Source organism: Dromiciops gliroides, chromosome 2 (assembly GCF_019393635.1).
Source record: "Dromiciops gliroides isolate mDroGli1 chromosome 2, mDroGli1.pri, whole genome shotgun sequence".
NCBI lineage: Eukaryota > Metazoa > Chordata > Mammalia > Microbiotheria > Microbiotheriidae > Dromiciops > Dromiciops gliroides.
Genome location: NC_057862.1, coordinates 220866711 through 220876828, shown reverse-complemented (window position 1 = coordinate 220876828; position 10118 = coordinate 220866711).

Below are 10118 nucleotides of genomic sequence, written 5' to 3'. Positions count from 1 at the left end.
TCTCAGTTTCTGCATTTATAGATTGAGAACAGTAATGACTGTACAATCTACCTTAAGAAGCTTACATAGGAAAGCATTTTATTAGCTTCAAAATGCTATAGAAATATGACTACTTATTATCAACAGCACAATATCAATTCTTGCTCAGAATAAGGCTTTCAGTTACATCTAATATTAAAGTGCCAATGAGAGAGACTTTCTCTAAGCAAATTTTAATTATTTATAATTAATTAATTGAATTGAATGCCAGTCAATCAATGCGTTTCTTTTGAAGGGATACATTTGGCAATTCGTTGGGAACTTTTTTTGACATCTGGGCAAATACATGTAGGAATTGCACTGTAACGTTTACTCTACTTTAATAATGTCCTAGTCACATAAAATGTTGGATCCAGAAGGGATCTTGTCAACCCTCTCTTTCAACCCCTTCATTTGACAGAGTGGAAAACTGAGACCATGAAAGGTGATATGATTTTTACAAGGTGATACAAATAGTAAATGGTGGAATTACGATTCAAATTAGAACTCAGGTCTCTTTACTCCAAGTCCAGTAATCTTTCCATTATATTACACTGCCTCTACCAACAGGTCAATCAATTGCTACTTAGCCTCCCCTCAGCTTTTCCATTAAGTGCTAAATTGTTGTGTGGCCTTTGTTTTTAAAGACAATCAATGATGTCACAGGGTGATGACTTGACTCCTGCATGAATTGGATTTAAGTTGTCAGTCTCGGTCGATCTTCCAAAGTCGTATAAATCCAGTGGCAAGATTAAAGTTAAGATGACTATTAATAACCCATGATACAGTGGATAACCTTGTCATCTTACATGACTTACCAAGCTCCAACCACTTCGCAGTACCTGCTTCAGGTGCCTTCGTGGATGGATATTGAAAGAGACAACATAGCTAGAGAGGAATGACAACACATTGAAACAAATTGTTTTTATCTGCCCATTCTATAGAATATGGAAGTCTTTGCACATTTACAGTAGATACCCCACTAACTCACTGATCAATTTGAGGTCCTTCAGTTACCCTCAATCTGGTTTAGCCTGCCTGATGAAATGGTTTACCAGGTATGGCCATTGTGCACACTACAACCTCTTGGAGGTGAGAGTTGAGGGCTTGGTGGACACAAAAGGTGGATGAACAGCCCTGAAAAGGGCTCAGCAAGTCGTCAGATCAGAGATGGTATTTCTCCTGAATACTCCACACATTCCTGGTGCTAACTGGAAAGCATCCTTTACTCAACCTGGACCTTTTCTTAGAATCAGCAGCTTTTCTACTCTAGTCACGTACAGTGCTTTCAGGCATTCTAATGCTGTAGGCTCTAACTCCCCATGGTTTCTTGTAAGCCTGTGATGAACTTTCTCCTGATACTGTTTTAATAGAACTATTGATGGTCTAGCTTAGTAATCTATAACTGGTTAGTCTCTCTTCTGAAGAGTCACCCAGGGTTTTGAGAAAAGAGAGTGATATGATAAAAATCTTGCTCCCTTCACCCTGAGAAGTTACTGTATAGTAGAAAGAGCACTGTATTTGGAGTTGAAAGGCCTAGGGTAAGGTCCCCATTCTATCAAATATTAACTGCTTGACACATGATAAATCAATTAAGCCATATTGTTTCAGTTTTCTCATCAGCAAAATGACAGATTCAGAATAATTTATACCAGAGGTCTCTTAAGGTTCTAAATATATGATTCCATGGCCCCTATACTTTCCTTCAATAAATATTTACTGTATCTATTGTGTTGTATAAGGTGTTTGTAATACAAAGGAGTATGATTTCATAGTCATTGCCTCAAGGAGTTTATAATCTAATAGATACTGGCTCATGAGTTCATTTGAATTGGAAATTCCCACCTAAGAAAAATGCTTCTTCTTCTTCTTCTTCTTCTTCTTCTTCTTCTTCTTCTTCTTCTTCTTCTTCTTTTTTTTTGGTGAGGCAATTGGGATTAAGTGACTTGCCCAGGGTCACACAGCTAGTAAGTGTCAAGTGTCTGAGGCTGGATTTGAACTCAGGTCCTCCTGAATCCAGGGCCAGTGCTCTATCCCCTGTGCCACCTAGCTGCCTCAGAAAAATGCTTCTTACCAATACAAATTCTTACCTTCTGTGTAAGAGTTGTATTCTTAGGGAGTTGTTTGTAGAACTAAAAGGTTAAGTGACTTGTTCTGAGTCACCCAACCAGTGTGTGTCAAAGGTGTGATTTGAGTTCAGTTGTTCCAACTCTCTAAACACTATATCATGCTGCCTCTCCAGTTAGACATGCACCTTAAATGTACGTATTTCTCATATATAACTTATATCAAATTGCTTACCCTCTTAGGGAGGTAGGAGGATAGGGAGAAAATTTGGAATTCAAAATTTTATTAAAAATGAATGTTGGGGCAGCTAGGTGACAGAGTGGAAAGAGCACTGGACCTGGAGTCAGGAGTACCTGAGTTCAAATCCGGCCTCAGACACTTAACATTTATTAGCTGTGTGACCCTGAGCAAGTCACTTAACCCCAATTGCCTCACTAAAAAAAAAAAAAAAAGAATGTTAAAATTTTCTTTGAGTAAAGTTGGAAAATAATACTATTAACACTAAAAAATATGCAGTTTTTTTTGTTTGTATGTAATACAAGGTAGAATGAGGTTAATACATAGGAAAGGCCAATCTACAAGACTGAAAAAATAGAAAGGAAAGGATCACTTTTAGCTATGGGAGTGAGGGAGTGGTTGGCAATAGCAGGAGGGGAGGTGAAAGTGTGTGGGAGCGAAGTGGAACCTGCTCACTAGAGCCAATTGTTAAATTTTCTATTGTAAGGATTTGAACCTTGGGAATCAACAAATGCTACAAATCAGGGCTTGAATTTTCTTTATTGCTTAGACTAAAGAAAGCAATAGAGAAAATGTTACTGCAGATCAAACTTAAAGTTTGTCTTGAGTTCTTTTTCATGTCTTTTTCTTTTTTTGAGAGTTAGTCATTCAACATATGCCAGCATACCTCTGGTGGATAGTAAAAAGGAAGTATTGGGGGCATACGAGAAGGATCAAGAGGAAAATGAGCAATTAAAGTTGATGAGGAGTAATCAAAGAGTTAGGAGGAAAACCATATAAGAATTGTGACTTTGAAGCAAGAGGGAAAGAGACAACATAGCTAGAGAGGAATGACAACACTGTCAAAAAGATCAGAATGATCTAGGAAGATGAAAGCTTAGCTGCTTCTAGACCATTAGTGACTCTAGAAAGGTATGAGGAGGTGGTTAAGTCCTGAACTAAATCTGTGTAGTGGGAATGGAAACCGACGGTATGAATGTGGAAGTTATTCATACAATATTTTCATCACATGAGTTCATTGAGTTTTTGGCAAAAAGCTCAAGAACACACTATAATTTAATTGAATTTCCACTGAAACTTTCCCATTTGAAATAGGTGAGGATGAACCCACTGATAAAGCATTCAAATTTAGCACAAAATTACCATAGATATTGAGTACATTGGTGGAATATTAAGATCTGTGTTTAAGTGTGTATTATGACATACACATAATATATATTACAAATACATATATATTTTTATTTGCTTTAGTAAATTAGTATGTGTGATATTATCATTTATTTTCCATACTGTTAAATAAATGACTATGTTTAAGAACCAAGGGTATCATTATTATGAGTGGCTGGTTGTGTAGATAGAAAATAAATTGGCTGGGGCCTCTGCTTGGAGTGATAAGTAGGTGAAATGTGTTTCTTCTCAAGTGGTTTATCCTAGGGTCTAGTGTGTGCTGGTAAATGTTCAACAACTAGCTCTCTCAGGAAAACAGAAATATATTCAGGGAACACTTTTAAGTTTCATCTGCCTTATTAACATTGTCTTAACACAATCAATAATTTCCTAGACTATCAATAAAAAAGTGAATCATGCTCCAATTTGTAGTGAGTCCTTATTTCTGCGGTTTAGAAGCTGAGACGGAAAACTTAACAATTTCCTTTTAAAAGCAGTACAAGCTGGTGCCAGCACACCCCTGAAAGGAAACTTAGAGTTTGTAGTGGGTGCTGGTGGTGGTCATGGTTATTGGGGTCATCATATTAATGATCATGGCCATGGTTATGCTATTGTCTGGAAAATGAAACTAGCTGGTATGAATGGAGCTTTGAGTGAGCCAAAACTAGACAAAGAATGTCATGTGACCACATCAATCTAGCACCATACCTGAGGGCACATAGTAGGTGCTTCATAAGTTCTTGTTGGTTGATCAATTCCCTTTGAGGGAAAGAGAATATAGTTTTCAGTTCTCTCTGATCTTCTAAGCTCTGATTCTTTTCATCTTTCTGTGCATGTTATCTAAAGGGATAGCTCAAATTTGTGACTAAACATAACTTGGAAAATACTTTTTTAATGAGAATCAATGTGTGAGATACATGAGTAGAAGAACTTTTATATATTAAAGAAAATATTACCATATTTTATTTCATTAATGAGGAATTAACAAAGGTTCCAACTGGAAACTCAAAATAATGCTGTGGGTTACCTGGCACAGATATTATTATCCCTACGTTACAGACAAGGGAATGGAGCCCCTGAAAGAATAAATGATTTTCTTATGCTCATTTAAGAATAAAAAAGAAAGGTCTCCCGAATCCTGGTCTAGTGTTTCTTGCTTTTTCTGTTGATGATGATAGGAAAGTCTTTTTAAAGATTCCCAAAAGGTAAAAATCAACATCTCTTTAAGCAGAAGAGCTCCTGTAAATCATCCCCTTTGTAAAGTCTCTCTGTCTCTCTGTCTCTTCCCATTTATTTCTCCCTTTTTCCATGTAATATTTGCAAAGATTAATGGGAGTGGCATCCACATATCTGTCCTGCTGCCAGACTAGGCCACTTATCTAAGATCAGTGTCAGGCCCCCATCACCATTAATCACTGTCCCAATCTCTGACATAAAATCAGCATTATTCACTTCATGGAAGGGAGTAGTCTGGTTTCAAGATTGCTTCTCATCATTAGTTTCCAATTATAAGTACAGTAAACATCCCTGGTAAAACCTTGAGGTGAAAGCCAGGGGGTAAAAATTCCTCTAGGGTAGAATAATAATGCTCCACCTTTTCTTTTTTTTTAGACTTTTTTTCTGATGTAAAATAATAAACAATTAATGAAAACCTGAAGAATGTAACCAATATAACCAAACTAATTGGCAAAAGTCATATAAAGGACAAAACACTTTTGGGGGACCTGTCTACAACAGCTGAATTTTTTTTTAGGACTTTATTTTTAATAGAACCACACCTTTGCTTGGAACTCAAACAGTGCCTTAGACTCTCTGGACAAGTTAAGATAACTATTTCCACACTTTATTAATTTTGTTTCTGGGACAGCTTCAGCAAGTCTGTTTTCACTCTTGGCTAAGGCCCAGGAATGTGCTTCAAGTTCTAAAGAGGGTCTTCTTAGCAAAATTTTCAATCTGCCTCTAGTGAGCAAAGAGGGTGATTTGTCTAGGTATCAAGTTATATATACATACACATATACATATATTCATGTATATACACACACACATATACACACATATATACATATATACACATACATAGACATAAATACACACATATATATACACACACATAAATATATACAGAGAGAAAGAAGTTCATAGCTTTCTCTAAATGATCAAAGGAATATAGATAGATATTCATACATATATTCATAAATAAAGAAAATACTAAATTTCATTTTAAATTTTGTGAAAAAGAAGTTTATATATTTTTCCCATTTAAGTTCACAGAGCTCATAAAATCTATCATCTGTGGACCCCAGATTATGAACTGCTCTAGGAAATTTTCTAGAGGTAGAAAAGTAATTTGGGGGAATGTGGAGTAGAAGATCACGAAGATTTAAGGATAAATCTTCCAAATCTCTGAGATTACTAGAATGACATAGAAATAGAGAAGTTGAGAAAAAGGGCTGATTTTGGATAAAAGAGCAAGTTCTGCTTTAAACATGATAAATTTAAGAGGAAAAAAGTAATTATTTACTTATCTACCCAACTCTAACCAAATGTTATATTTAACCCTGCTATTATTACAGGAGAGGTAATAGCCCATCTGGACTCAGGAAGGTCTGGGTCCAAGACCCCGCTCTTTCACAGACTTTCTCAGTATCCCAGACTGCTCACCAACAATCCTTAGTTGCAGAGAATATTCTAGTCAGCATTGGTAGAAGGAGTTTGTTCATCTGTAATTCCCTATATTATTGAAATCACCAGTCTGGTCTAGAAAAGGTATCAAATAAAGAAACATGTATTAATAGCCTATTCTGGGCTAGGCCCTGTGCTAGGAATACAAAGAAACCAAAGAAAGAACAACAACAAAACAAAATAGCCACAGACAGCAACAGGGGAAAAAAAATAATTAACATAGTTCTTGATTTCAAGGAATTCACAGTCTAATGAGGGAAAGAAGGCATCCAAAGAAGATATAGAACAGGAAACAATGGATACAATCTTATTTTGAATGTGGAGCTCACTTTCTGATGGTTGTCATTTAATCTCTCCCAGACTCAATTTCCTTATCTGCAGGTCAATTCACCTCATTGGGAAAACTCTGTCTACCAATGTTCATCAGCACCTTCTGTATAGCCAATAGTCTTGGCCAGTTTCTTGGGACATTGAAAAATTAAGTGACTCCAGTCACAAAACTCGTATGTGAAAGTCATGGGTCTTCAACCTAATTATTTCTGACTCTAGCTGGCTTTTTACTGCTTACCACTGCTTCTCTTGTAATAATAACAGGTCTAAACTTAAAAAAAAATCTGTCATAGCTATGTAAGGTAAGTAAATATGAATTCCCTCTTCCTAAAATGAACAATTGGGTAAGAGTGTCAATACTCTGTGACTTTATCTGTACCACTTAGCTCATAGGGTTAACACAAGAAATAGCAATAGACTTGGATTTAGGAAGACCTGAGTTCAAATCAAGTCTCAGACACTGATTAAAATATAAAAGTAGATCAGAGGAATCAATTAGATAAGATAATTAGAAATAACTTAATAACTCAGTATTTGATAGGATTGAAATTGTAAATTACTTAGAGATAGAACAGAACCAAACAAACAAATTTCCTATTTGAAAAGAACTCCTTGGGAAACTGGAAAGCAGTTTGGCTGAAATTAGGTTTACACCAAAATGTTATGTCATATACCACAATAATATCCGAATAAGTATATCATTTGAATATTAAGGATCTTATCAGAAAAGACAAAGAGAATAAGAGAGAAAGAGAGAAAGATGGAGAGAAAAGAACCTGTTGCATGAAAAAAATCATAGTACATACAGTATAGTACTAAGGAGAGGTTTTTTTGAGCAGGAAAACATACCTCCTTCAAATGCCTCTGATAAGGGATTGATGCTCAAGATGTTTAGAAAATTAACACAAATACACACCAAGAGCTATTCTCTAATATGTAAATGTTCAAAGAATAGCAAAAAAAAATCAAAAGAAGTGCAGACTATAATAATCATATGGCCCAGGGAAGTATTGTTCCAAGCCACTAATAATAAAAGAATACAAAATATGAAGTTTCACCTCACAATGCCTAGAAAATTGGCATATATGACAACAGATTAGATTAATCAATATTAGAAACACTGTGGAAAGATGGACACAGTAAAACATTGTTGGTAGAACTGTAAATTGGTCTATTCTCCAAAAATAAATTTGTAATTATGATTCAGAAAATGACCAAATTATCCATATCATATTATAGTTATTTATGTACATTACTTATCTCTCTTCCTGCACGGACAGCAAATTGGGTTGATAAAATGTCTCTTATTACAGTAGTGTCAACTTAAAATAGAAACAGGGACCACTCATCCATAAGAGCTTCCCATCATTGTTTATAATATTAATTATTACTTTGTTATTTTGATAAATCTTTACCATAAAATTATTATTTTACTAAGTAAAAATCCTGGGGAAGGTGAGATTTTTTTTGGGGGGGTGGGTATCACAGTAAATTCTTCTTTGAAAGGCAAATTTGTGTTAATTTTGATTGTGATGTAATTGTCCCATGTTCCATGTCCCATGTCCCACTTATACAGTAAAACAGCAGCTCTTAGGGTTTGACAATAAATGAGATCAGTAATATTCTGATTTATTTGCTCTGAGCTTTATGTGGCAGGAAAGACTTCGTGTGTAGATATTGAAAAAAATTCCATAAACCAATTCAGTCCTGACTCTGTCATTAGCCACCAAAACAATGCCCTCACTTCATTCCTCCTTTCTCTGACTATCTTGACCTTTTACCATTCATGCCTGGCTAGTCATTAGTCCTCTGCTTCTACTCTGAGCAAGAAAACAGAGAGGAAAACTAAAGATCAGGTTAGTTACATTCATTACAAATTTATACTCAATAATCTCAAGTGGGCTGTCAGTGCTGCATGGCAATCCCTTTATTCACCTCTCAATGCTTAATGCTGCTCACTTTGGTTGTTCTAAATTTTATCCAATGCTAAGGCCTTTCCCTTTCTTGTGACTTAGCAAATGGCCTTATAGTCTGTTTAGAAAATTAAGATCATCCTTCATACACTGACTCATCACCTTCCTCCTCTCCTCTTAGCCTCTCAATTCATTAATCCATCATCTGCTTTCTCTCCTATCTCGAGAGAATGAGGTGGTCCTTTACCTTGCCAAAGTTAACTCCTCTACCTGTATACTCAATCTCATTGCCTCCTCTATCCTCTAGAACTATACTCCATCATCATCCTCATCTCTCATCAATTGATCAACAAGCACTTATTCAGTGCCTACTCTGCAGGGCATTGTGCCAGGCTCTTTGTATTCAAAGGTAAAAGTGAGGCAGTCCCTGCCCTCAAAAAACCCAACTTTCTAGCCAGAGAAGCCACATATACCCAATCTTTCTTTCTTCACCAGACCTTTCCTTTCATATTAAAATAATGTGTATATTTCCCTTATGCTAAAAGCAGTAAAGCACAAATCTTTCCTGTTATCACTATCATATTTTCCATCTTTTCCTTTTCACTGCAAAACTTTTAGGATGAATAGTCTCCAGTTACTAACTATACTTCCAAATATTCATTTTTCAATTCCTTGAAATCTATCTTTCTCACTCCTCCTCCCACTTCCCCATTACTCCTACAAGTTAATTACTCCATTGTCACTAAATCCAACATCCTCTTTTCTATCTTCATACTTCTTGACCTCTCTAAGGCATTTAACTCTCTGGACCACCTCTTCCTTCTTGACAGTATTCTTCCTTGGATTCTAATATGCTATACTCTGTTGGTTCTCTCAATGTTTTGAATAATTATTTTGTTTTTAATTGCCTCTTTTTCTTCCTGTACTCGTTAAATATTCTCCTGTAATATATCCTTGTTCCTATTATACTATATACCTTGGTGAAATAATCAACTCTTCTGTAAATGACTTTCAAATATATATATAAAATTTCCACCAGCCCTATTTTTTCCCCAGAATTATAGTTCTCTATCTCCAACTACCAGATAAATGCAATTGCAAGAATTTCTTGCCTACGTCTCATTTATGACATGTACAAAAGTCAGCCTCATCATTTCCTCTCCTAAAATTCCAAGACTACCTACCACCTAATTTCTCTGTTTTCTTTCATGATACCACCATCTCTTTAGTCACCAATGCTCCTAAGCTTGGAATAATTTCTTACATTTATCTCTTCCTCGTCCCAGCCCATTCAGTTTATTGCCAAGTCCTTTGACACCAACTTTACAATATCTTTTGCATTCATTTCCACCTCTCTACTCATATCACCTCCATTATAATACAGGTTTTCATCATTTGTTGTTATTACCGTAACTGTATCCTAACTACTTCCATGCCTGGAGTCCAACCCATCTCCAACCTACCCTTTACACCAGTGCTTGAAAAGTCTTCCTAATATACTGATCTTATCATATTATTCCTCTCCTCAAAAATATCCATCCAGTGGTTCCCCTTTTACTATCTGATAATGAGTACATCATGACCATAACATTCAAGGCCTCCTCCAAGCTAGATCTGATTTACCTTTCCAGTTTTATTTCATCCTCTTCACCTTCATGTGTTCTGTTGCAACCAGGTTATACTGCTCTCATTGGTCCATTTTTC